Source organism: Rhipicephalus sanguineus, chromosome 6, assembly GCF_013339695.2.
Source record: "Rhipicephalus sanguineus isolate Rsan-2018 chromosome 6, BIME_Rsan_1.4, whole genome shotgun sequence".
Taxonomy (NCBI): Eukaryota; Metazoa; Arthropoda; class Arachnida; order Ixodida; family Ixodidae; genus Rhipicephalus; species Rhipicephalus sanguineus.
In genome coordinates this window covers 13,550,006-13,577,332 of record NC_051181.1, presented here as the reverse complement: position 1 = coordinate 13,577,332, position 27,327 = coordinate 13,550,006, and the positions used below count along the sequence as shown (strand labels likewise).

At 48.1% G+C, this 27,327-nt stretch overlaps 1 protein-coding gene across 4 annotated transcripts in view; it reads right to left on the bottom strand.

The window, feature by feature from the left end:
- The window catches only part of LOC119395605 (UBX domain-containing protein 6), a 407,364-nt gene that overhangs the window by 92,797 nt on the left and 287,240 nt on the right, over window positions 1-27,327 (bottom strand). The window lies entirely within an intron of this gene.

Below are 27,327 nucleotides of genomic sequence, written 5' to 3'. Positions count from 1 at the left end.
TAATCGTCATCAATTTCCGCCTTTCGATTATTCGAATTAATCGATTAAAACTATTCGATTAATCGATTACGGAACCCCCCACTCCCACCCCCAACCTCGCCCCTTGGCCGGAGCGCATGACTGCGAGGAGCGCTATCCTGAGGCGCAGATGCCGTGCCCATAGTCTCTCTTTCACTGCTTTCACTACAGCGCATATTTCTGCGCTAGCAGAACAAGCCCGGAGCTGGCGGCGGCCATACCCCATAGAGAAAGATATGAACTCGCCCTGATCTTCGTCGCGTACGGCGCCCAACTCCAAGTACTCCCCAATGCTTCAAGCCCCGGCAGGTGGCGGCTCCACCCCATCGAGGCAGAGAGGAACTTGCCTCTCCGGCTCACAGTCTACTGCTGCTACTGCCTTCACCTCCTCTCCCTTAAGCTATTTGAGCGTCGCCTGAGTATACGCGGGGCTTGCGTTGCTTGCGTGTTATATTGTGTAATTATTACACATTGGTGGATACATTGCTATCTTTGCTGCCTTTGCGGTGTCATAATGCCGGGCGATCGGAAGAAGAGCGCAGTATGATCGTTGTTCGCTGAAGATGAGAAAACGAAGACTGCAAGGTGTAATAAATGTGGCAAGCACTTCTCGAAGCCAGCACTTGAAGCACGAAAGTTGCTGCCATTAGTTGAGAGAAAATGTAGCGCAAGAATGCGCACTCTCGAATTGTGAAAAGGGTCTTATGGACCTTTTATGTAATCCGCAACTTTACGAGTCGGTTTACCGAACGTCTAGCATCCAGTGCATTGCTATTGAAGAAGTGACCTTGTAGCATTTAGTAATGCCGTATCGTCGCATATTTAGGGAGAAATACCGCTTTCACCTAGAGGCCCCCGTCTTATGCTGTGACAAGAAAGAAGGACAGTCGCGCAATTTATGTTGTAGTGTCTCAAACATGAGATAACGCTCACAGTTCCGGCTGTACGCACGATTGAAAAGGTGCGAGGGGCGCCGTGTTAAGGCAACGATCGGATGAAACCTGCGGAGTATACTGGTGCAGTTGCTGTTTATAATAGCCGGGAGGCAGAAACTCATGTCACTATTTACCGCAGTTGCCTGTACCGATGGTCTGTTTGAGGCCAGTATGTTTCTGTGTAATCTCTGCATGGGTGACGAAGCTGTCTCTGTTTGGTGGAGTGGAACATGTCAAGTATAAGGCGTACAAGACTCCACCAAATAAACCCTACGCTGGAATTCCGACCTCCACCCGGTCTTCGTCGACGTGAAGCTTCGCTTCTGTGTCGGCTTTGGTTAGGAGTTGCCTTCACGAAGGCATACACAACATTAATTGGAGTGACCGACAGCGCGGCATGCGAGGTCTGCAGCACCGAGGAAGACATCGATCATCCGCTATGCCGCTGCCCTCGATTTGCCACTGAAAGACGAACTCTTTTTGATGCGATGCGACGATAGGATGATCGGCCGCTCTCCGTGCAGATGCTGCTGGAGCACCGTCCCCATCGCTCGGCGGCCCACAAGGCAGTTGAAGCACTTTTGTGCTTCTTAAAGACTACGGGCCTTTATGACAGCCTATGACTGCTGTAGAGTGCCACCGCCACATACGTGTCAGCGCATTTATTGATTCTAAAAAGAGACAGGGCGTGCAAACACGGACACAAGAAAGAGATCAGGACACCACAAACGCCGTTTGTGGTGTCCTGATCTCTTTCTTGTGTCCGTGTTTGCACGCCCTGTCTCTTTTTAGAATGAATACGTACCAACTAGCTCAGCTCTCTGTTATTCTAAGCTTCATTTATTGATCATTTCCTTTTATTTTTCTTCTCGCTCCCCCCTCTCTCTCTCTCTTTGTCTCTCCCATCTTTCCACTCCCCTTTCCTTTCCCCCGGCGTAGGGTAGCCAACCGGACTGCTGTCTGGTTAAAATAAAACTTTGACTTGGGCGAGTTGGTACATACTCGGATAAATGCAGCGCGACTTGGACGAAGACAGGAGACACATAAAACACAGACGAGCGCCGACTTACAACTGAGTTTATTTGCACTTCGACAGGCCTTTTTGTATGCACCACCCAGCCTGTATCAACCATCACACAGAAGCAGATAAACGAGGATAAAACGATAAAGGACTTAATGATGCTGTAAGCAAAAAATATCACATGCCTATAACAAGACGAAAAGCCACCGTTTATGCGCACCTATATCACACAAGCGAACTAATTTTTGATGACAAGACAGCGCAAAGAATTACACATTCCAAAAAACGCGCCAACAAAACCCAAGCCGAACACACGCACAGCGTGAAATATCTTGTCCTGGTGACGATTGAAGTAGGCATCTAAAAGAACAATGACCAAAAACCACGGAAAAGCATGAAAGGATGAAACACTCAATGACAACCTAGAGATCAGAAATCGGCGTCAGGTAGTAAAACCAACAGACTGCTTGCGCTCTTACCGAAAAAAAAATACAAAACCAAAAGCAGACAAAATCAATACAATTAACTGTGAACGGATCAAGATAATTCAAAACAACCCGGCGCCGGGGTGACAACCACGCACTGTGAAAAACGAATTATTCACCTCATTTGTGTCATGGATAACAAGTGTAAAGATGAACAAATGACCAACAAAAACACGGAAAAGCAGGTGAGGGCGAAAGGACACGTCACACAAAACCATCTAAAAAGTCAACCTCAGCGTCCGTTAATGTGACTGAAGGCGTGCTTACACATTGATCGGCAGCTTTCCTAATAAAAAACGCTTCAACAAGTTCTCGTTCTGTCCTGTCTTTGGCTCTTTTCAGAAACTTTGTACTGTTGAAATTTGGTGTGCAGCCGCAACGCTTGCAGTGCTCAGCTAGAAAGCCACCAGCGTTATTGCGTACATTAAGGTTGTGCTCTTTTGCTCGCTCATTAAAACATCTGCCCGTTTGCCCTATGTACCGGCGGCCACAGCTGAGGGGAATGTCGTAAACGACATTTGCGACACATTCTGTGAACCTGTTTTTGTGCTTAGTCGTGCACTGGGGTAACCCTTGCCGATTGATCATGCTGCACAATTTCGACAACTTACAAGGGGCTGAGAATACTATCTGAACATCGTGTTTTGATGCCACCCTCTTGATATTGTGTGATATTCTATGAATGTAGGGAATCACTTGTACCTGCTTCTTTTGATTCTCCCGTTCTTTTCCCCCGTCAGAACGCTTAATCTTTTGAAGCAACGACTCGGACACCTCAGATACCAGGAAAGACGGGTACCCTGCGCTCCTCAAACGTGTTACCTGATCTTTGAAGCTTTCAGACATGCAATGTTCACAAGATTTTGTTAGCGCGGACTGGAGACAATTCGTTACTATTCCTCTCTTAACGAGTTTCGAATGAGCACTTTCGAAGGGAAGTAGGCCTTTCTTTGACCTCGGACTGAATTTCCAGCAGATTCTTTCAGAACTGAACAGCAGGCTTAAGTCCAGAAATTGAAGCCTGTTGTGTTCTGGCAGCTCCCACGTGAAGTTAAGACCTGCGCCATGTTTTGTGAAAATATCTACAATGTTCTTCGCAACACCTTCTATCTCTTCGCTGCATACATCTTTTAGAATTACAAGGAAGTCGTCTACATACCTATGAATTTCTACCACGCGTGGGCCCTGCATGTGGGTTTGAATGCGCATTCCTATGACTGACAAGAAAATATCGCAAAGAACCGGAGCAACTGACGACCCAATGCAAATACCGCGTTTCTGAATAAAGAACTTCTCTTCAAACTTTATAGCTGTTGACTTCAGGTAGAATTCTAACAAGTCTAAGAAGTCCTCACTGCGTATTCCTGCTGCGTTCTGGAATTCAGTTTCTCCGAAATCTGATATCTTTTCCTTTAAAGCGCTTAGTAAGTCGGCGCTCGTCTGTGTTTTATGTGTCTCCTGTCTTCGTCCAAGTCGCGCTGCATTTATCCGTGTCTGGTTAACCTCTTTGCCTTCTCCCTTTTGCGTTCTTTCCTTCCTTCTGCATGGGTGACCTCAAGGAAGAGATCGCGTCAGTCCGCAATTATAGTATTATGTAGGGCTTCCACAATATCTAACCGACAAACCGAGAAAAGATGCCGTGCTTACGAGAGCGAGCGTCTTATTTAATTCCTTTTCCTCCTCGTCTCTCTGTTACCTTTCTCGGAATTTCTTCACCCTCCGCCACACTGCATGTTTCGACTTTCCAACCAGTGTGGTCCCCGAACGCGCCTCCGGTTTCGATGAGCTCGAGTAGGCAGGCTTCGAGAAAATACGACCTGCTGCCGAATAGTCCAGGGATGATGGCCACAGATACTTGAATCCGCAACATCAACCATAGACGACGGGCCCCTTGTGTCCAATGTGCGAAAGTGGGCATTTTCGCACACTGGACACAAGGGGCCCGTCGTTGACGCTTTCGAAAGTGGGAATTTTCTATCGTCAGCCCGTCTGATAAAAAGATTTGGGTCCATATCAAACACGATCGATGCCTCTCAAACGAAGAGATATCGGTTTTGAAGCACCCATGAAAAATGACGATTAATGGATTAATCGATTAAAACATTCCACCGAAAGAAATTAATCGATTAAAGGCTAAATCGATTAACGATTAATCGATTAAAAATTTTAATCTACCGTCCCTACTCCGATCACTACCGCTCGGTTGGCCGTTATAGCGAGGGTTTTTCGAAACAGCGTGCGAAATTTATGTTGTCTGCATTTTGGACTGCTGTAAATATTTCATATAAAAGGACTGTCCTCCGTTTTCCACATGGGTATGAGTTCGAGGAGAATATGATCTATTGCCTTAACCGCCGTGTTGTGTTGCACGACCGTGTGATTTCGCTTAACCAACGTCGTTAGCACCTTTGTGCCCCCATCAGCACTACCAAATGACTCGTATGCTGATAATGTTGCCAGCCCGTGCGTTTCCTGCACCATTATAATATCCGGGCTATCTGTGTCTTTAAGGTGCTGTTGCAAAATGTATCGTTTTTGATCGTATCCTCTACAATTCCATTGCCAAATCGTGTATCTATTTCGTCTGTCCATGGCGGCGTTGAAGGTTTTCCGATTCCTCGGCGGGTATCGGGGTCCTAGTGTACGGCTTGATAGATGTCTAAACTGGTCCTCCCCCACTTGTCTGCGGACCACATATTGCTAGTTTCGCATCGAACTCAGCCATTATTTGTTGCACTAGCTGCAATATTGTCTTGCCTAGCGCCTCTAGCTTTGCCTCAAATCTCACTTCTTGTTGTTCGAGTTTAGTTTGAAATGTAGTTTCGATCTGTTCGATTTTGGCTTCGATGTTTTTTGCAAATTCCTCCTGCCCTTCTGGAGCGTCTTCGCTGGCTTCGGTTTCTTTACTCCGGTTTTAATCGGCGCATTCTCGGTTTTACGTTTAATGGGCACTGCTGCCTCGTCTTTCATCGCTGCGTCTTTTTCCTCCGCTACAACTCGCGAGGTTTCCTCGTTGCGGGTAACTCTGCCGCTTTTCAAAAGCTCGTTCTCTGCCCTGAGTTTTCGACTGATGTGCGCCAATTCGTTCTCTAGCGCCTTAATTCTGTTTTGAAGAGCAGCCTCTGCCTCCGCGCGCTCCCCAGAAGCCGCGTCCGTCCAGCTCACCTTGAAGGGTCCCGCGGTGCCGTTGATGCGGCTCGTTCCTTTTGGGCTCTGGAATCCTGCTCCCTCCTGTGTTCGGGAAGATCCGGTAGTGCTGGTGTTGGGTCTTGACATCGACGTGGACCTCGATCTGGACCTGGAACCTGATCTTGTTTTCTTATTGGCCGTCGAGCGGCCTTTTTCCCTTGCTTGGTGCTTGAAGAAGGCATCCGGTCCGAATCCGTCCCTTGCCTGATGTTCCGGTTCTTGTCTCCAGTCATGCCGTCCTTGCCTGTACAGTGCTTCCGCTTCCTTTTCGTAGTACATCGCTTCTTCTTCCTCTCGTCGTGCTGGCTCCCATCAGCGCCTTTTTACCAGATACGGTATTTTGTATGTGGCCTTGCACCGGCGATCCGCCGTAGGGTGGTCTTTGCCGCAGAGCTGGCACTTCGCTTCACACTCGTGGTCCTGCGGCGGGTTCTCTGTCCCGTAGCCTCTGCATATCCTGCTGTTCGGGTTCGGGCGCACATCTGCTCTATGACCGAGGCGTCCACACTGGTAGCACACGTCGATGTGCTTTCGGTATACTGAGCACTTGACCAGTGCCCTTCCGTATCTCACGCAATTTGGGACGTGATGCCCGTCGAAAAGGATGATAACGTTCGTGGTGTTTCCCATCCTCTTGGCATGAGGACCGTCGGATTCCTTGGTGTTACTAGCATCTCCACTATTTCTTTTGGAGACAATTCGTGCGTTACTCCTCGTATCACTCCCTTAGATGTATTTTCCGGAGCCGACTCATACGCGTTGGCTTCGAACTCCTTGTCCCCTATGCGCAGTCGAGCGATGGCTCTGTATTTTTCGGCGCGCTCCTCTGATGGCGTGCTGACCACGAGAATCTTCTGTTTATAATTGGCACATACCGTGTCTTCTTTAGATTCCTTCCTGGAGATTTCCGCAGCGTTGGCGACGGAGCATTCCGAGCGATTGATCCCGTAGTCAGTGACCTTGAAGGCGTCACGTAGGCGCACAATGATCTTGTAATCTTCCTTCGGTAAACTGGGCATCCTGCTTGCGGCCATGATTTCCCTTGCTCTCTGTCCCTTGCTCCACTTATTTTGACCGCGTTCACGCTTGAGAAGTGCGTCGCCTCGTCCTTGGCCCCATGCAGTGTGGTTCGTTCGTTGGCCCATCCTCTTCTCTTCACAACTCGCCAAACTGCTTTGTCCTCATACTCCTGTTGCGTTACGTCCTCTCCTTCCACGCTCATCGCTGCCGTCTTGTGGCACTAACCCGAGAAGAGGCTACTTTGAGGGGGCTCAAGCCGCCAGCCTCGTTGGGTTAGCCCTAGGACACCATGCACAGCGGCGGGAGGCAACAGCGTCGTGCGTTTTGTGGCGTTACAGAAAAGTGGTAATGTGCCCAAAAAATAAACCGTCCACCTATTTGAGAGTGGTATCAGGGCGTTCCGTGGAACTTCCACTTTCTTCACGATAATAAGGCTTCCGTGAATTCTTCGATTTCACGCCGAAAATCATTCAAAATCTGCGGAGCCGACGCGACACACGTGTCTGCACTCCGTGGCCCCCCTGGCGTCCCGATGAAGTTAGAGGTTAAAAAAAAAACCGTGCCCCAAGCACCGCGTGATTGTATCACGCTGAGCCAGCAGTGGGAGTGTTTTGCCAACCACCGCCGTTGCACATGCGCCGGTGTTGGCACGCTGTGACGTACCCCGGGAGAGGTGTATTCGTGGCGAGATCGGGCTATATGTTGCAGCACCGTCGCCGTGTTAGTGTGGATAGGTGGACGGAGGCGCGTATACAAACGTACGCAGCGGCGCTTCGCCGTCGATTGTCGGCGAATAAAGTCGATTGTCGATTGTCGGCGAATAAAGCACATTGACTGCAGCCTAATAGTTATATATACACCCTCAATTGCCATATTAATGCATGCCGCCGGACTAACGTTCCTATTACGTGAGAGAAGCGCAGTACAATAAGTGGGGTACTGGCCTTCGGTCACAGTCGTGCTTTGCACTGTGCTCGATGTTTTTTAGGGGCGTAGCTCCTCTTAGTCTAAGCTTGTCACGTCTCCGTTGTCCGGCGTATCTCCCGGCAGCCGGCAGTAAACGGGGGTATCTGTCCGGTGGTGGTGGTGTGCGGCGTGACCACCCTTACTGCGCGTGCGCATACCCTCTCCACACACCTCCTCACCACTCCCCCTGACCATTCCCCATGTCCTCTACCCCTCTCCCCTTTCCCTCTCCACTCGCCCTCTCACCATCCCCTCTCCCATACCCCTCTCCACTTCCGCTCTCCACTCCCCCTTTCCACTCTTCCTCTGAAACGCGGGCTAGACATGCCGAAATTCTCTCCTGCTCAACGCCGCGATGAGCTCGAGCGCATGCGCGTCTCCTCCCCTTCTCTCTCCTCTCCTACGCTGCCCCCCCTCTCGCCCGCCTGTCGACCGCGTTCCCCGCTCGCCCTGTGAGAATTAACGGCCAGGCTAGATGGAAGATACGACGCGCGTAGCGTCCCTCCTCGCGTTCCACGACGCGAGGTCGGTAGCATGCCCAACGAACGCCAACGGAACGCGATCGTGCAAGTGCTCCGGCTTCGCATCGCCTCATGGTCCTCCTACGGTCCCCCCCCCCCCCTATCTTGCCTCGCGGCGCAGCGGCGCCGACGCAGGCAGCGTCGCGAGGCAGCGTCGCAGCAGCGTCTTGATTGAAAAAACCGACCGCTCGCGCTGCACAACCGTTCACTGACCACCCCGTATATATAGGCACTGGATTTCGACCTCCAAGGTAGTGCGTGTGTGCGATTTCTCCTGGCGTGATTAAACAATGAAAATTCACAGCGTACATGTAAAATTTAAGTGAGCTGCAAGTCGTCATAACTCTCATCGAACCTTTAGTATAAACGCGCCCGATCTCACGTCGGTGATGATGTACTGGGCAGAATTCACGGAAGATTCACGGTTTACCGATGAACCTCCGCAGCTTCGTCCACTCATCATAATTCACTCCGTGGATATGCTGTGATTTTTTTTCTTGCTTTAGTTCTACGTGTTTAACTGGTGTACTGACTACACCACAATATAAATAGCGTTGGGCGACTGAGCCAATTTAGTATTTACTTCTTGCTCTAGCGGCTACAAAAAAATAGCCTGCATTTCTGCGTAGTTGGATAAATAGAACTTTGTGCACTCTACTTTTTTGTTTGCGTGAATACGTGTACCCTATAGAAATGCGTGGCTTGGGGCCTTTTTTACCGCTAACCGGCCTTTGCAGACGCTCGTTCATACTTTGCGGTATCCCAAGGATTTCTAAATCGCCAACACTTTACGAGAAAGTGTCGCTAAAATTCTACATTCAGACCTCAACATTTAGTACCGCTTTCTTTGAGATCGGCGCCAAATGCACTATGTGATCTGCTTGAACAACAAAATGGCACCCACATTGAAATGATTTTGGCGATTGGACGGTACGATGGTTAGACCTAGCAGCATACCTACACGTGCATGCACTCACTTATTAGGGTGCATACAAGTCTCGGAAGGCAAAATGATTGTGTACATCGTGTAGGCATACGTACAAGCATTGGATACTGTGCCAGCACAACGGAACAAGCTGTCATCCGAGGACGTGCATGACGCACGCACACATGCGAACACGGTGTGGCTAGCAGACGACGCGAAGAGCCATCCACACCACGAGGTTTCGTCCGCTCGCCGCTAGGTGCCGACTCTGCTCGATCTCGCGGCCAATAGCCATTAAACGGGCTCCACACCCTCAGACATTCACTTCTTTATGCTTAACTTATTGCCATGCGCCCTTATTTCTTTATTTTGGTGTGACTGCATTTCCCCCATAAAAGCTGTTCAAACTGCTTGGCACAGGGCACTCCGCAATTTTTGGGATGATGATGATTGTGTGGTGTTTTGTGGAGCAAGGGCCAAGAATGGCCAAAGAGCAGCAAATAGTATATGATGTGGAGATGATGTGGTCAATGACAGTGGCAGTGTGTACCGTTCGCTATATATGGGCCTAAATATTTTCGCTGTAAAGTGCGTAAAACACAAATAGCTGTTAAAGGAATGTTATGATTACTGAGACAATGATGTTATGATTACTGAGTGCAAGTTTTGTATGCATAAATGAACTTCTCAAAACAAATTGGAATAAAGGCAGCACTTTATACCTTGTCAGAGTCCTTGGGAACAAGGACGACGAGGACGTGCTGTATGGTGTACAACCATCGCAGCAGCGGCCTCTCAGGGAGGGCGTGCTACAATTTTTTGGACTGATAATATGCAGCGTGGTGGGTCTGTTAACAAAATTTAGGACTACGTCTGTGTCAAATATGGGATCTCTTCCGAGGAACACTGCCGGATGCAAGGGAAGATTTTCTCGGTAAGCCTGTCAAAAATACTATTTTGTTTCAGGTTCAGTTTGTCGACACGCTAGCAGAGCGTGAAGCCGTTCACTACATTTATTGCAGGTGGGAGGGTCCTCCCAATCAACAAGTAATTACGCGTACTATAGGTATGACCTATTCTTCAGCGACAGAGGAAGACATCACGTCTCCGGGACTTTGTCATTGATGGTCAGTTACCTAAATAAGGTTTATTTAAGTGAATTTTAATGTCTCTGTCCCACACGTTCCGCCAATAGATTGTTAGTCTACTGTGAAGGAGAGGCTTCAAATCTGCAACGGGCACAGCTAAGGAAGTGTTACCACTTTTCATCCCTGTAGATCTAGAAAGTTTGTCGACAAGAACATTCCCTTCAGTGCCCCTATGGCCCAGCACCCAACACAGACTGACATCCTGGTTTAACACGCACATGCTGCACAGGGCAGAGTACAGATCATTAACGACTAGATTTTTATGCTTTTGGACTTTTACTAAGGCTTCAACTACGCTTAGAGAGTCAGTAAATATCACTGACTTTTCTAACTGAAGGCTTTTTATGTGCTTTACGGCAGTTAACAGAAAAAGGCCTCTCCTGTAAAGATGCTCGTTTTCAGCTGCACAACAGCCGATTGTGAATATGACGGGCCAGTCGCTGCATAAGCTGCACCGGCATGCGACTTAGACGCGTCAGTGCAAAATGCTTGACAGGCATAGTTCTTTTTAAGTTCAAAGAAATAAATACGGATATGAGTCTCTGGGGCATGTCTCAATATTTCGACAAATGTCATGTTACAGTCTATCTGCTGCCAAGACCAGGGCGGTAGCAAGTTCGCTGGGGCCATTAGCGCATGTGTGAGAAGTGGGACATCCATATCTTCACAGAACCTCCTCACGCACAGTGACAAGGGCTCTCACAATGTAGCGCGGTTACGAAATAGGGCCGCGCATGTAGTGCCATTAATAACAGAGTGATAAGGATCATGTGCATTTGTATTCACTTTCCAAAAGTATGCAACGGTAGAGCATTGCCTCTGAAAATGGAGTGACCACTCGTTCGATTCAACATAGAGACTTTGCACAGGACTGGTCCTAAGAGCACCGGTGGCAAGCATCTAATGTCTTCAGAGCGCATGGTGGCGCAGAGTCATACACAATGCTACCGTAGTCGAAACGTGACCTTACAAGGCTTTTGTGTAGATCCAGTAGACGCTTTCTGTCGCTGCCCCATGTGGTGTGTAGTATTTTGGTTAAGTTCATTGTTTTTATGCATTGAGCGTTAATTAACGCACTTAATGTGGGGGACGAAGGTGAGTTTTGAGTCTCGTATCCGACATAAAAATTTGTGTTCTGTGCTCACGGGTAGGAACTGCCCGTAAAACTCGATGTGAGGCTCTGGAACTAGACCTCTCTTGCAAAAAGGATGCAAAAGTTCTTCTGGGGGTTAAGCTTAAACCAGTTTAATTAGCCAATTTTGACACTTTATTCAGACCCTGTTGGATATGTCGTTCGCAAATAGCGATATTACATGACTTAAATGCTGTTTGCACATCATCCACATATGTAGAATAAAATACACTATATGTGGGATAAAATTACGCAGGGAGTTCATTTTTACAATAAAGAGCGTACAACTTAGTACCCACCTTGTGGTATCCCAGTCTCCTGCGCATACGGCTTAGCGCATTACCGATTCTTACACAGAACGTACGATTGCTGAAGTAGCTTTCGATAACATCAAGTAGTGCAAGCAGTGTCATCTGAGTGTCTGTATTGATATTCTTAATCCTGTCATACATGACTGTCAGCTCCCGGTGCTGAGCTTTTGCACGTATTTAACGCTGCTCTCAGCTTGGCAATGTTAAAGGGATGGTTATATGGCTCATATTGTTGGCATTTGCTTCTTTTTATTTGCGGAATGCTTCGTTGTAGTGCATGGAGCTAGAAATGCTCTCAAAATGGGCACCAAGAGCATCTGCCTGCTCTTCCAAACTGTTTCCTTGCTCATCTACCAGGGGCAACGGATAGGTTTCCTTTCTCTTCAGCCTTCTCTTTCCATTCCATAGCTTTCTTTCCTGCCTATAGGAATTTATGCCAGAGACAAACTTCTGCAAGCTTGTTCTCCTGGCTTGACGTGGAGCACGTCTTCCTGTTTAAATTCAAAGCCTTTTTAAATTCAATGGGAGTTTCAGCATCTGGATAAGCACGGAGCATGCCCCAAGATTTATTCTGCTTCTTTCGCGCCTTTCTGCAGTCTTCATTCCACCAGGGAACACATCTTTTGGATGAATAACCATTTGTTGCGGGGCTGAACCTTTGTGCAGAGTCAATGATAAAAGCAGTAAGATAAGTAACTGCAACAGTCGAGGGACTTGTGGCAGAGAGATGCGTTCCTTCTTTAGTTTTAACATTACAGGGAAGTGGTAACTTCCGTATGAATTTTTGATTACATCCCATTATAGGTGCGGAAAAAGCGTTGCAGAACCAATGTCAAGTCTATTGAGGAGTAAGAGTTATGCTGCATACTGTAATAAGTTGTTTTTTGTTTTATGGATGAAAATTCTTAAAGTTGGCCACGAAAGATAAAAGTTCAGTTTCCCCGTGATGCCATATCAGAAAGATATCATCTATGAAGCGCTTATAGTAAAATGGTTTTAGTGCGCAAGTGGCCAGAAACCTGTCTTCCAGTGTGCCCATGAATATATTGGCGTAGTTCGGTCCTATTTTTGTGCCCATTGAGGTGCCACTCGTCTGCACATAGTGGGTTCGATTAAATTCAAAGTTGTTTAATCGCAAGATAAGTTTTAAAAGCGAGGCCAGAGTTGAGGTGTCAATAGGTTTGTCTAGTGAGGATTCGTCGTACGCACGTATTACTGCCTGAATGCCGTCGTCATGCGGTATATTCGTGTAGAGAGAAGCTACGTCTAGAGTGGCTAGCAGTGCTTTGTCGGGGATGTCAAGATCAGCAATGTCACTTAAGAAATTATTAGTGTCCCTGAGATAAGAGGGAAATGAGGCGGGAAATGAGGCGTAGCTGGAAAGAGGTTTAGTAACCGTGCCAATCGCCGAAACTACTGGACGACCAGGGTTATTTGGTTTGTGTACCTGTGGCAGTAGATAAAACCTTCCTGCAACAGGACTAAGAGGTATCAGTGATTCCATCGTCTTCTTACTGATGCATTCATTTTGGAAAAGTTCTCTGAGGGTGTTGGCAACGATGTGTTTAAATCCGTCAGTCAGCTCGTGGTCGAGCTGCTTATAGTATGCGGTGTCGCCCAACTGCCTTAATGCTTCGGTGATGTAGTCAGACTTATTCATTACCACCACAGCACCCCCTTTGTCGGCGGGCTTAATGGCAATGTCTACATGTCTAAAATAAAAGTTTTCGTACGTTCGTTCGCTCAAGCCAATTTTATATATATATATATATATATATATATATATATATATATATATATATATATATATATGAGAACTAACAGACAGCAATGCCAAAGAAAGTATAGGAGATGTCCTTTGTACTAATTAGGATATAAATGTGATGAAAGTAAAGTGACCGAAAAGATAACTTGCCGCCGGCAGTTATCTTTTCGTCCACCTTACTTTCTTCACATATATATCCTAATTACTACAAATAACATCTCCTACACTTTCTTTGGCATTATTGTCTCTTAGTTATCATCAATACTGTGTATAACAAAAAAAGATCACAGCATATCCACGGGTGAATGATGAAGAGCTTGGGCGAAGCTCCTGAAGCAATCATGGTTACACCGTGAAATCTTCAGTGGTTTCGCCCAGCAGTAATCAAAGCGATAGCCCAGTACATCATCAAAGACGTGACACTGTATATATGTATACAAGAACTTTTATTAATCGTAAGTGGTAGCTAGACGTGGCTTCCGTTCCCCCTTCATTATAACAGCTTTATGGTCGGTGAAGTAATGTATCGGTGATGGATCTATTATACTGTTCGGGAGATACTGCCGGTTACGCCGGACGCGGCACAAGGTTAGACTAAGAGGAGCTTCGCCCCTAAAAACAAGCCCCTAAAAGTCATAATCTTTCCTTCATTCATAGCGAGGGTCTCATTCTGGCAGACTTCATAACTTCAGGTAGTATGCGAGGGATTACTGGTCAGCTGCCCGCTCGTAAAACGATCACGTACTACGCGACACCAACACGCAGAAAAAGAGTGTCCACATTCGCCGCCATGAGTGCGATCGACGCTGACTGACACTGCTATGTTTAAATGCACATATATACCCCATAAAAATGGACGGGAGGATGACCGCCGCCGTAGCTCAGTGGTAGAGCATCAGACGCGTTATTCGAAGGTCGCAGGTTCGCTCCCAGCCGGCGGCAATTATCTTTTCGTCCACTTTACTTTCTTCACATTTATATCCTAATTACTACAAAAAACATCCCCTATAATTTCCTTGGTATTATCATGGTCCCTGAATACTTTTACTGGTAATGAAACTCCCACGTAACTCAATGGGAGAGCTTCACATACCGCCCGCACATTCCGTGCCGCGGCGCTGGCGTAGCTAGAAGGGGGACGAGGAAGCCGGCTGCTGCTGGCCGCCATTAGCGGAGTGCGGGCGATTTTTGTTCGACTCCAAGTGCCTTCGCGTGGCTAAAAACATTTCGATGCAAGTGATATTGTGCGTGCGGACGTGCGCACAGTGAATAGAAACATCATTTCACAGCCTCGAGATCAACCGAGACGCCGTGCCTAGAATTGTGTGTGTAGTGTGTGTGAGTGTTTAGAGTATTATGTCAAGTGCGGTGTTCGGAGTGTGTGCGTTTGTTTTATGGATAATCATAGAAGCCAGAAAAAAATGCCGTGGCCCAAAATGCAATATTCTGTTTGCTAGTGATGTCGCTGAATCGAGAAAATTTCTTGAAAGGTTCAAAAAGAGTAATGTAGTTTTATGTATAATTGATAAGTTTGAGCTGAATAACTGGGTTGATGGAAGCTCCGGGTTGATTTTTTTTATTGGCGCCAGTATGCCCTGCGGCATAAGTTAAATAAAAAGAAAGAGTTCAGTTTCGCGGATAAAGGCCAGGAGCTATCGATGCAAAGGCCCGTGCGTCCAGCGCGTTAAGTCAGGTTGATTTCGATTTGCGCTGGTGTTTACATAGAAGGAACAGGGTGGCTTACTGGAACGCCAACTTAGAACTCGTGGTCATTGCGACAATATACGGGATTGGATAAAAAAAAGAGAGCCGCGTATATTAGAACTCGGCAGTGTTATGAAATGTGCATGCGTAGAATCAAAACATTTCGCCTGAAGATGAAGTGGATGCGCTTGAAAGACGAGGACGAAGAAGAGACGGGACACACACTGCGCAACTTACAACTTGTTTATTAGAAAAAAGGGAGTAGCGTCACTTATATACACTGAAGCACGTGACACAGGGCCTACGCATTACACGTTATTGAGAACTCAAAAATTCAATCTCTTTCTTAGATAATGTCAAAGAAGCTATGCTGACACACGATTCTGCGCGTTCTAAAATACATTTTCCTTCAACTACGAGCCTCGCCGATTGATTGCGGTTGCGGGATATGATCGTGCACTGCTCAAATTCCGGGGTGCAGGAGCACCTTTGGCAATGAGTTGCGAGATGAAAGTGCACTGACAAATTTCGCTTGAAAATCGCACATAGTGTATATATCTAGCAAAATCAGCTAACAGCAGTTTGACCTCATTATTTTTTAAATCAAAATCAAAAGCGTAAATTATGACACCAAAGAAAAAAAAGGAAAACAACACGAGCATCCCTCTCCGTTTTGTGGCATTTCAATCTGCGCTTTTGATTTTTAAAGCTATGTTTCACTAACGATATCCCTCAAGAAGTACTTCAAGGCTATTAATGTCAAGTTAGCCTGATATACAGGCTTGTTTATTGGCACGCGAAATTCTATTTGCAGCATGAGAATTGAAAGTTGAGCTAGTTGGTACGGATTCATCATGATTTAAGCAGCGCACTGAAGGAGACAGAATGGCAGCGGACTAAATGTCACGGTTGAGATGATGACAGAAGGAGCACTCCAGTTCCTAGACTTGAAGTTAGATTTTCTACCTACACATGTGTGTTGGCGCTATCATCCACGTTCACTTAAACCATTACTAGATTTCACATCAAACCATTAAAAAATAATCAAAAAGGGCATAGCCTTTTCCTGTGTTCGTTCTGCTTTGCAGAAATCTTGTCAGGACGGGCAACACATTAGCTTCAGTGAACAGGTAGCAAGGCTCAAGCAAGCGGGTTTTCCGGAACTAGGTTTAAGCCCGAAAGCGACTATGCAGGAATCGAGAAATGTAGGAACGTCAATGACTTGTGCAATTTGCCAACGCGCATCATGTACAATATTGACAATACTAATCACTACTATGATTTGATAGCGAGAACACGTAGAAGGAAAATATCTCCAGAAGTGTATTTGACGGCAAACGCTTCGACGAACGCGCAACTTCCCTACCAAGCGCGGAAGATCAATGCCGTTCTGCTTAAGGTGGCGCCTCTGGTCGCCACTTTTGTCCCTATAGACGATTTTCCGCAGCTGGTTTATTAAATCAAACTAGATGGCGCCACTGGCGCCACCGCACCGTGGCCGTCTCCATGGCCATCCCCCTGCCGTGGCCTTTGGCAGCGCTGCTCAATATGTCTCCATCCGCGTCGCGTCGTCTGCTCGGCGTTCCCATAGCGTCTGCGCGCACACGAGTAAAAGCGAGCAGACGGCTCAGACGGCAGCGCCGGAAAAGTAAACATGGCGGCACCTGTGGATGTAGTTTCCTTCCGCCTAGAATTTATCACGTCGTCGTCCTGCGCTGTGTGGCCCGTAAGTTCAAAACCTACGCATTTATTTGCTTTATATTCGCGCCCTGAAGCTTCGAGAGCGATGTACTCGTCGGTATTTTGCAGTATTTCCAAGATTCATTCTCATATAGTCCGAGACAAGGCTTAGCAGGCATGGCTAAATAAACACAGCTGATTGCAATAATAAAGACAAGGCATACCTGACGTTTCTTCTCCAGCGTGAGCTGACACAAAGCGATGGCCGATTTTGCCATTTATTTATTGCTGTGAGGACAGTGGGCGAGTAGCAAGCGCGAGGTCGGACCGAAGCAGGGTGTCGCGTCTGCGTGGGTGCTGCCATGTTGGCTTGTAACCCCAGCTACTGGCGGTTGCTAATACAACAATTAAAGACATACACCATAAATACGACGCAGATTAAACATATCCCTTATCGTTGTGGCGTGGTACGTACCAAACAAACGCATATGTCTCAACGTTTTCAACTCTGAGGCGATTACATGTAGAACTATGTTTTGCTGCGCAAGCATGTGACTTGCTTACACCCTGCAGCAACCAGCTTGTGTAGTACGGCCACGGCCGCTTCGCTGGCCCAATGCGTTGGCTGGGGCAAATGGCTGGGGGAAGGCCAGTTACGATCACGTGATCAAACATGGCAGCGCCCGTGCGCCGCTGCGGAAAATCGTCTATATGAGACTTTCGCGGGAGTTTCATGAACAATAAAAACCATGCTTTTACTCACCGGGGAAATCCCCTGAACGCTCTTTTTAAACAAATCGGCTGTTACCTTTCGGATGTAACCTAGCGCTTCGTACCCTTCCAATTGATTTCCTCCTTCATCTACAATATACGTTATTGCATTGTGATAGACCTCCTACCTAGCGCCTATGTGGCTCCGTCGTGTGGATGCGCCTGCTCCGTCGTGTGGATTCGCCGTCCGTCGTGTGGATGCGCCTGTTGGCAGATGATCCGCGGATTAGCCGTCCGCGTCCACGACAAATCCGGATTCGGAATCTTTCGAATGCACCATATGCAGCGTGTTGCGGCTTCTCTTTTCGTGCTTGAAGCTGACCTCGGCAAGCAGGCGACGCACAGTACACCGCCTTAGTGATGGGAGTTCCATACGCTCCGAGAACTCGGTAGTTATCTTCTCGACCGTCGGTATCTCGATGCGGCGAAAGAAACCGTGCACACGTGACCTCAGCGCGCACAACGTGAAGCTGTAAAACTTCGTGCTGCGTCTTCTCTTCTCCGCATTGCGTGGGCGCTTTCGCGAGGGCTTCTTCAGTTTGCCTACCGAAAAATGCGAAGCTTTAACTTCCTCCCTCGCCCTGAACACAGTCCTTTCGCTGACACCGAGTATGTCGGCGACAAACTTGCTCGTGTCCTCCACGCTGTGTTCACGCTCCATGTTGCGCCAATGTGGCAGTGGAAGTTCAGCAAAACGGCAGTTTGGCCTAGTTGGAAATGGTTCGTCATTTTAAGAAGCGCAGAATGACACGGGGAAGAAGCATAGACACACACAGGACAAGCGCTTTCTAACAACTGATTTTATTATCGAAACAACTCAGACTTTTAATCCATACGGAACTGCGCAATTCACATCTGCTAATGCCTTAGCGCACACCTCTAAAAACAACGTAAAAAGACGTTCACAAAAAAGCAGAAAGCAGGTGTATCTCTTTGTCTGATAGGGCTATTGAAGGATGACTAATGCAACCTTCCTTGTGTTGTGAAATGAAAAAAGCTTCAGCAATTTCTCTAGATGTCTGGTTCTGATGAGTCAACAAAGTGACGGTATTATCTATGTTAGGGTTGCACTCAAATTTGTTGCAGTGCAGTGCTAGGTGTGTGTAGGGACGTCCTTTTAGGCTATTCATGTGTTCCCTTAATCTTGTGTTCACACATCTGCCAGTTTGGCCCACATAAACATGCCCACATGTCATAGGTAATCTGTATACGACCTTGTATAGCCCTATCAGACAAAGAGATACACCTGCTTTCTGCTTTTTTTGTGAACGTGTTTTTATGTTGTTTTTAGAGATGTGCGCTAAGGCATTAGCAGATGTGAATTGCGCAGTTCCGTATGGATTAAAAGTCTGAGTTGTTTCGATAATAAAATCAGTTGTTAGAAAGCGCTTGTCCTGTGTGTCTCTATGCTTCGTCCCCGTGTCATCTGCGCTTCTTAAAATGATGGCGGTGGAAGATCATGTTGCGTGAATCGCTGTTCATTATGTGGACGCTCTTCTTCTTGCCGAGGCTCCTAGGTGGTGTGCCCATTGAGGCGACACAAGGCTCGTTCAGCAACAAGGGATCGCGTTCCGATGTCACCTCGCTGGGCACCATGGCGGAACACTGGCATGGAATGCCGTGCGCGAACTCACGAGATTGCAGGTTCGCAACCGCAAAAAAAAAAAATTACCACCATATTCACGAAGTGAATGATGTTAGACGAGCTTGCTAGGAGCTGATCATATAACCCGTGAATTCTCCGTACACATTCCTCTACCATCATATTGCCACGTGCGCATCGTTAAGGGCTATTGCTTTTCCTTGCGTTTCTCATACTCGCTCAGGATAGCTGCCCTAAGCGATGACGTGCACGTCTTATCGAATCCCGCGATAGACGGTAGGTGGGCGGTGAGTGCTCTCATGCCACTGTCTTAAAAAACCAGCTGCGGGGAGTGAACAGCATTCATTCTTCTTCTGTAGACGGTCGCTCGACACAACAGGCACGCTTGCAGCTAAGCCGTTGAACGATATTTGTTTTTCGTTGAGGGGGCACAAGTTCGCTCCGAATAAAGTACCTTCATCGTCGGAAACAGCGCGAGCACACGGGACCAGAAAGACAGACAGGACTTTGCGCTGCCCATCTGTCTTCATCGTCGGAAACAGCGCAAAGTCCTGTCTGTCTCTCTAGTCCCGTGTGCTCGCGCTGTTTCCGACGATGAAGCCCAACAACCTCAAGTTGACACCCTCCTAAAGTACCTTTTCCTGTGTACCTTTCCGAATAAAGTACCTTTTCCTTGCCTTTTCCTGTGTCGTCCGTCGACTTCACGTACATGCCGTACGTACCATATCTGGTGGAGGTGCTGGGTATGTTCCATTCATGCTTCCTCAAGCCTTGATCCGAATTCAAGCAGCGACGAAAAAACGCTGAGAAGAAGTCGCCGAAAGAAGGGACTGCCTCCAGAGTACGCACTGCTGCCGGAGAAGATCCACGAAAAGCCGGACACCGTAACAGCTGCAATGAATCGGCAGTCATCACCAGCTACCTTTCTGCTGCAGCAGCCACGAGAACTTCCGACTTTTCATGGTGCGCAGCGCGACGACCCGGAGGACTGGCTTGAGAAGTTCGAGCGTGTGGCAACACACAACCAGTGGAATGAAGAATCCAAGCTGCGTCCCGTATACTTCGCTCTAGAGGGGTCTGCGCGCACTTGGTATGAAAACCAAGAGTCTTCAATCACGTCGTGGGACATTCAAGAGCAGCCTCCTGCGCACGTTGACTAGCATCGTACGGAAGGAGAGAGCTGAAGTGCTACTTCACTCGAGGCTCCAGCACCCAAACGAAAGTGTGACAATATTTGTTGAAGAGATGAAGCGTCTCTTTAACAGGGCGGATCCAGCAATGCCCGAGGAGAAAAAGCTCAGATATCTGCTCCGAGGCGTAAAAGAGGAAATTTCTTCTGGGCTGATGCGAAACGCGCCGAACAACGTTGAGGACTTAGTTACAGAGGCTGCAAACATCGAAAAGACGCTCGATGTGCGAAGAAGACAGTATGGACGTCCCGCACGAGTCTCTTCACGTTCTGCCTCAGAATGCGGTGCATTAAATGCGGATAGTCTTCGAGACACCATCCGAGCGGTCGTGCAAGAGGAGCTTCGGAAGTTGTTCCCGGCATCGCAGCCACAGGTCGTAGCGCTAAGTGATGTGATTAGGCAACAAGTCCAAGAAGACTTTCATGAAGCTGCTCCGGCCTTGCATAACCCACAGCTTCCTTGCAACACGATAGCGCCGCAGCTATCCTACGCCTGGGTACTGCGTAGCCAGGCGCAACCATCTCGGCCGCAGTTCTCAGTGCCACTGCTTCCCCAGACGCCCACTCACCCTGTTATTTACCAAATGCCTCCCCCGAGAAAGCATGAAGTGTGGAGGGCATCGAGAACCGTCCACTCTGTTTCCACGGTGGCGAAGCCGGCCACGTGTACCGCCGTTGCTTCTACCGCGACCTAGGCCTCCCTTCGACGCCCCACGGCCCCGGCAAGGTCAGAGGCCGCGTGAAGTTGAATATCTTTCTCGAGGTGAAGACAGGCCGAACTCGCGTTACAGGTCACCATCACCTTCGTTCCGGCGCTCTTCTCGACCTGGCTATGTAGGAGCGGCACGGGGTAGGTCTGCGAGCCCAAGTATGGGAAACTGAAGACAGCAAGTGATGGAGGTGCGGTTGCTGCCCATTTAGACTGCTGAAGAGCCTCTCCTGGCACAAGAAAATCCGTTAAACGCATCTGCAACAGCCACACAAGATATATCCACCGGTTTGGTTGGCAATGCGCCGACGAGGCGCGTAAACACCGATTTACGACGAAGCCTTGACCCCCAGACCAACGTTACTAGAACAAACTCAGTTTAAAACATGGTTTAAAAGCTCCGCCGGAGAGGCGGTCGTGAGAACTAGTGGCGCTGCAGTCCCGTCTAGCTCCCGCGGCTGTCGCTTGTGATCGGCGCCGCCGATGTACGAGCGCACGTGGGTTACAGCGTCGTCTGCGCTTTGTCAGCTCGTCATTTTTGCGACTATTCTTGACCAGGCTTAGCGTCTTGTACGAAGACACGTGCATGATGTACGAAGCGTAACGAGGGCGAAGAGATTCACAGTGCGGTATGCCGACTTGCTTTGCGCCGGGCTGCAAGAGCGGCTACCGCAACGACGACTCCGCTTCACGACACTTCTTCGGACCTCCAAAAGACCCTACGCCATTCAAGCTTTGCATCAAGATAGAAAGCTTACTGCGAAATGCAAGGTCTGTGACGTTCATTTTGAGAGTGACGACATTGTAAAGCACTATCGTCGCGTCGTTGCGGGACAAGAAGTTTTGATCCCACGTGGAAAGTGGAAACGGTGGAAACGCGCGCCCGGTGCCGTGCCGCGCTTGTTCCCAGCGCTTCCACCCCACATTTCAAAGCCAAAATGTTCGGGGTTTAGGCGCAAATCCCCCCCTCCCCCCCCCAAAACGCATTGCGTCCCGCGAGAGCCCAGTGCCCAGTTTGGAGGAGCCACCAGAAATAAACAGGAAAACGAAAGGCAGGCGATTACCTATATACGCTACCGAGACTGAGAGTTGCATCACACTGACATTCGATGAGTTGTCAGCTGTCGCTATGCCTTCAAAGCAGTGGATTTTCGAGAGATTTTACGACGAGGTATTGAACATGATGTGCGGAATATTTTACACTCGCGGGCTCGGGAACGGGCTGCTCAGCGCAAACATTTGGCACGGTACAGATAGAAAAGACGAGGACCAGCGCTGGTCCTCGTCTTTTCTATGTGTACAGTGTAAAATTTCTTGCGCTGAGCAGTTTAATAATTTAATACCAACTAGCCCAATCCCACACTTTGCTTCGGGAACGGAGACTTACTTGTGCAAAAGATTATTGTAGTTGGCGAGCAGTTTAACTGCGTAGTGAACGGCTACAGCACGAAACGCAAACGGCTGTCGTACAGTGTAAGAAGTGCTGCGGGCAATATCTGCTCGGTGCAGTTGGAAAACTGAAGTTCAATACTGACGACTCTTCTAGCGACAGAGTACGCGCGAATAACTGCTCGGTGCTCACATCATGGCCGATCTGTTCGAATTGTTTAAAGGGGTACTGACACAAAATTTCGCGGCCGAGATAGCCTGTTGGATCAATTCCCGTGTACGTGCGTGTACCATCTGCAAAATATCGACAGCGAATAAAGCTTGGAAGGTATTTTATATGAATTTTGAAGTTCGCGAGCGCGATCCAGCATTATAGGCCGCACCTAGTGCACTGACACCCTCGGAGGTGACCTGAGGTGACCCCCCTACTTCCCCTACGTAATCGTTTCAGCCGGTACAAGTTATGATGACGTCGTAGCCGCCATTTCTGTTTTGAAGCGCTTCCCGACGAATCGTTCCTCGCCAGCGCGTCAAACGTGAAGTGATTCGCCACGTCGAAAATTCCTTCTATCCCCGCCGCAAGAAAATCATCGCCATCAGACGACAATGAGCCCGACGACGATCGACAGACCGCGCGGAAATGCGTCACTGTTCTGTGTGCTCACGTGACCGAGCGTTTCACTCGCTAGGTGGTGATAGTTGCACCCGGCGGCTTGTCGTTTTTGGAGCTCTGTCAAACCGAAACTGAGGCTGTGTCGGTAATGAGGAGCTTGTAATTAATTATCTGTCGCGCGCTGCAGCAAACGATGTGCCGTGTTATGACTAACAGGCCCCCAGCAACACATTGCAGCAAAAAAAAAAAAACGCGGGGCGAAAATTTTTGTGTCAAGACTCCTTTAAGGCACCGTAGAAGGATGCGACGTAGAAAGCTGAGACACCGAAAATACAACTATCCGCTGAAAAAATTGCTCAGAGACGACATCTATTCGACGTAATAGCACACTGAGATTTCATTTACCGAGTTCTCGTAAAATGTTCTGATTCTGGGTCAGTATCCCTTTAACCGTCGCGAAAACGTATCTTGTAAACATTGCAAAGCATTGGTAATGTTTTTGGAGAAAGTTTTTTTCAATAAATTGTAGACAACATGAGTACTGTTTTTCTAGAACGTTTTTGTATCTCGAGTAAGTACGCTTCTTTGTACACTATAAAGGCTTTTACAAACGTGTTGGGTTGTTCTTGGTCTAGATAAGACGGCAGCGGCTAAAATGGTGCTGGTATATAGTTATAAAAATTAAGCTGAAAACCCCGATTGGCTTAGAAACTCATATGCTTGGAAGTTAAGCGCAATGTAGACAGCTCGAATATTGTCACAGGGTCATGACGTCGACGAAGGCAGCAGTCAGCAGGTGCGAGATGAAACTCTTCATTTGGCCGAACTTGTGGCCGGGAAACTGAAAGTCACACTACAGCAATACACTGATAGCAGTGAACAGAGCGTCGACCGTCGATCAACTGACAAGCGGTCAAGCGCGTCGGCTTTTATACAGGCGCTATCGAACTTTCCAGCGATATCGCTGGTGGCGGCGTTATTTCTCGACAAAGCTGGAATATTCGCGTGCGGCACGCAATCTTACCAAAACGATCTACTACAATCGCGAAGCTTCTCGAACACTGCTTCGCGGACAGCGTCGAGCGTTGATAACCGTCCTTGCTGGTCAAACCCGAATACATCAAAATAAAACAAGAAGTCGGCGTGGCAATATAGACCGAACATTGATTCTTAGCCAATAAATGAACAACGCACGCGGGCCAATGCATACAGACAACCTTATGCATATCCACCTTAGTATCCACCTAACTATTACAATAAGAAAGTTGCCGCGCAGTTGCCGCGAGCAACTGCGCGGCGGACCGCAGCGTTATGCTGTGGCAGCAGACGACGCGCCGATAGTGGTGCAAGACGGAACCAGCAGCGCCGCTAGTTCTCGTGACCGCCGTTCGGACCACCCTCCTCCGCTGGCGGAGATGCGGAGCTTTGAAACTGAGTTGGTTCTAGTAACGTTGCCCCAGACAACGTCGCACCTCCACCGTGATGCCACATTCTTCGAATGTACAAGTGCTCGTAGACAACCTGATCGTAACTGCACTAGTTGGCACTGGCGCCGATTTTTCCGTACTAAGCGCAGGATATGCAGCTAAGCTTAAGAAGGTCCACACAACATGGGTCGGTCCACAAATCAGAACTGCTGGCGGCCATCTCGCGGATCCAAAAGGAAGATGCACGGCTAGAGTAACAGTTTAAGACCGCGTATACCCGGTTGCCTTTGTCATATTAGGTCGGTGCTCTCGTGACGTCATTCTCGGGCTGGACTTCCTCCAAGCAAACAAAGCCGTCATTGACCTAGAAGCATACACTGTTAGCCCCGCAACCGACAACGCCACTGACGGAGTTCCGACTGCTAACACGTGTGTCTCGCTTGCAATCCTCGATGACCAGGTCACAATACCCTCCTTTTCGGGTGTCCTAGCTCCCGTCAGTAGCACCAATTCTACAGACCTTGAAGGCTTAGTTGAGGCTCACCATGGCTTGCTGCTAAATCAGGACATTTCTGTGGCCAGAGGTGTCACCGATCTCTCTGGCGGAAAAGCCAACGTCCTCATTACAAACTTCGGGCCCGAATATCGTCATCTCAACCAAGGTACAATCGTGGCAACATTTCAGACCATTCCAGACATCGCCGACGTCGCCACGCTCGAAGAGCAGCAGCCTCGAGCAGCAAATAATTGGTTCGATGTGAATCCTTCACTACCACAAGCAAAACAAGAACGTCTTCGATCACTGCTCGTCACCTACCAGGGTTGCTTCGCTGCATCGTCCAAGGTCCATCAAACAGCGCTGGTGAAACATCGCATCATTACGGACGAAACAGCACGACCCATACAGCAGTCTCCATACCATGTGTCCATGAAAGAACCCGATGCAATCAGCAGACAGGTAAAAGAAATGCTCACAGATGATATCATCGAGCCGTCCAAAAACCCATGGTCTTCTCCCATCGTGCTGGTACATAAAAAAAGATGATACCTACAATTCTGCGTAGCCTATCGCCGGCTCAACAAAATAACAAAGAAGGACGTCTACCCGCTTCCCCGAATAGACGACGCACTCGATCGCCTGTGCCATGCAAAAGTACTTTTTACCTATGGGTCTAAAAACTGGCTACTGGCAGATCGAGGTAGAAGAAAGAGATCGCGAGAAGACTGCATTCATTACACCAGACGGCCTTTACCAAATCAAGGTTACGCCATTTCGCCTCTGCACCGCACACACCACTTTCCAATGTGTCATGGATACAGTGCTAGCTGGGCTAAAATGACAAACTTGTTTGGTGTACCTGGACGACGTTGTAGTTTTCGCGCTCAACTTCGACGAACATCTTCGGCGACTAGGGGCCGTACTCGGCGCTATAAGGGCTTCTGGACTGACACTAAAGAGAGAAAAATGCCGATTCGCCTACCAAGAGCTCGCGTTCCTCGGCCATATTATCAGAGGCGCAGGCGTTCTCTCAGACCCGGAAAAGACTGCTGCTATTCGCCATTTCCCGCAGCCCCGCGACAAGAAAGGCGCCCAAAGTTTCTTGGGGCTTTGTGCCTACTACAGGCGCTTTGTTAAAGGCTTCTCTCAAATTGCCGAGCCGCTCACACGCCTTACAAAAGATGAGGTCCCGTTTGTATGGCAAAAATCGCAGCAAAAAGCATTTCATGAGCTGCAACGTCGCCTACAAAAACCACCTGTTCTTGCGCACTTTGATGATAACACCGAAACCGCGATTCACACTGATGCCAGCAGTACTGGTCTGGGCGCTGTCCTTGTGCAAAAAGAGAACGGCCAAGAACGGGTGATCGCTTATGCCAGCCGTTCCTTATCGAAAGCAGAAGTAAACTATCCTACAACCGAGCGTGAATGCCTGGCAACAGTGTGGGCCACATCCAAATTTCGACCGTACATCTCCGGCAGACCTTTCAGCATCGTCACGGATCACCACTCGCTTTATTGGTTAACGAACATCAAATACCCGGCAGGCCGCCTCGCTCGATGGAGCTTACGCCTACAAGAGTTTGATATGACAGTCGTACACAAGAATGGTAGAAAACATTCCGATGCGGACTGTCTGTCACGTGCCCCTATAAATCAACCTTCGTCTAGCGATGACGACTGGAATTTTCTCGGAGCAGTAACTAGTTCAAGCTTCGCAACAGAACAGCGTACCCTTATGAAAATGTGAGACGAGTTCAAAAAGAAAGTCTAATGACTTCTGACATTTCAGTCATTTGACGCTCTAATGTGTCCCTTTAGAATTTTGTAATGTATTTGAAATGCCATTCAAAAACATATTGGCCGATCATTCTGATGCGTATTAACATGTGATAGTCTGATGCGGATTAACATGTGATAGTCCGATGCGTATTAACATGTGATAGTCTAGTGAGCATGAAACGACCTTTGACATCAACACTCATTTGATTCTCTAATGTATTTCTTCAGAATTGTTTTAATGCACTCATAATGTCATTCAAAAACATATTGGCCACCGTCATTCTAATGTGTCCTTATGAGTGACTTTCTTGTGAGTATGAAACATCCTGTTTGCAATGACCCTCGGCCAAGCTTGTGCTTCGTGGCCAATGACATTCATAACATTCCTGAAACAGAACTATTACAGTGCATGATAAGATTGATGATATGTCCGGATGATAGTACGGAATCACATATTAGTTGTGCCTGACAATGTGTTTGCTGGTTGATACACATGCAGCCAAGCATCATACGAAAGTGCATGTA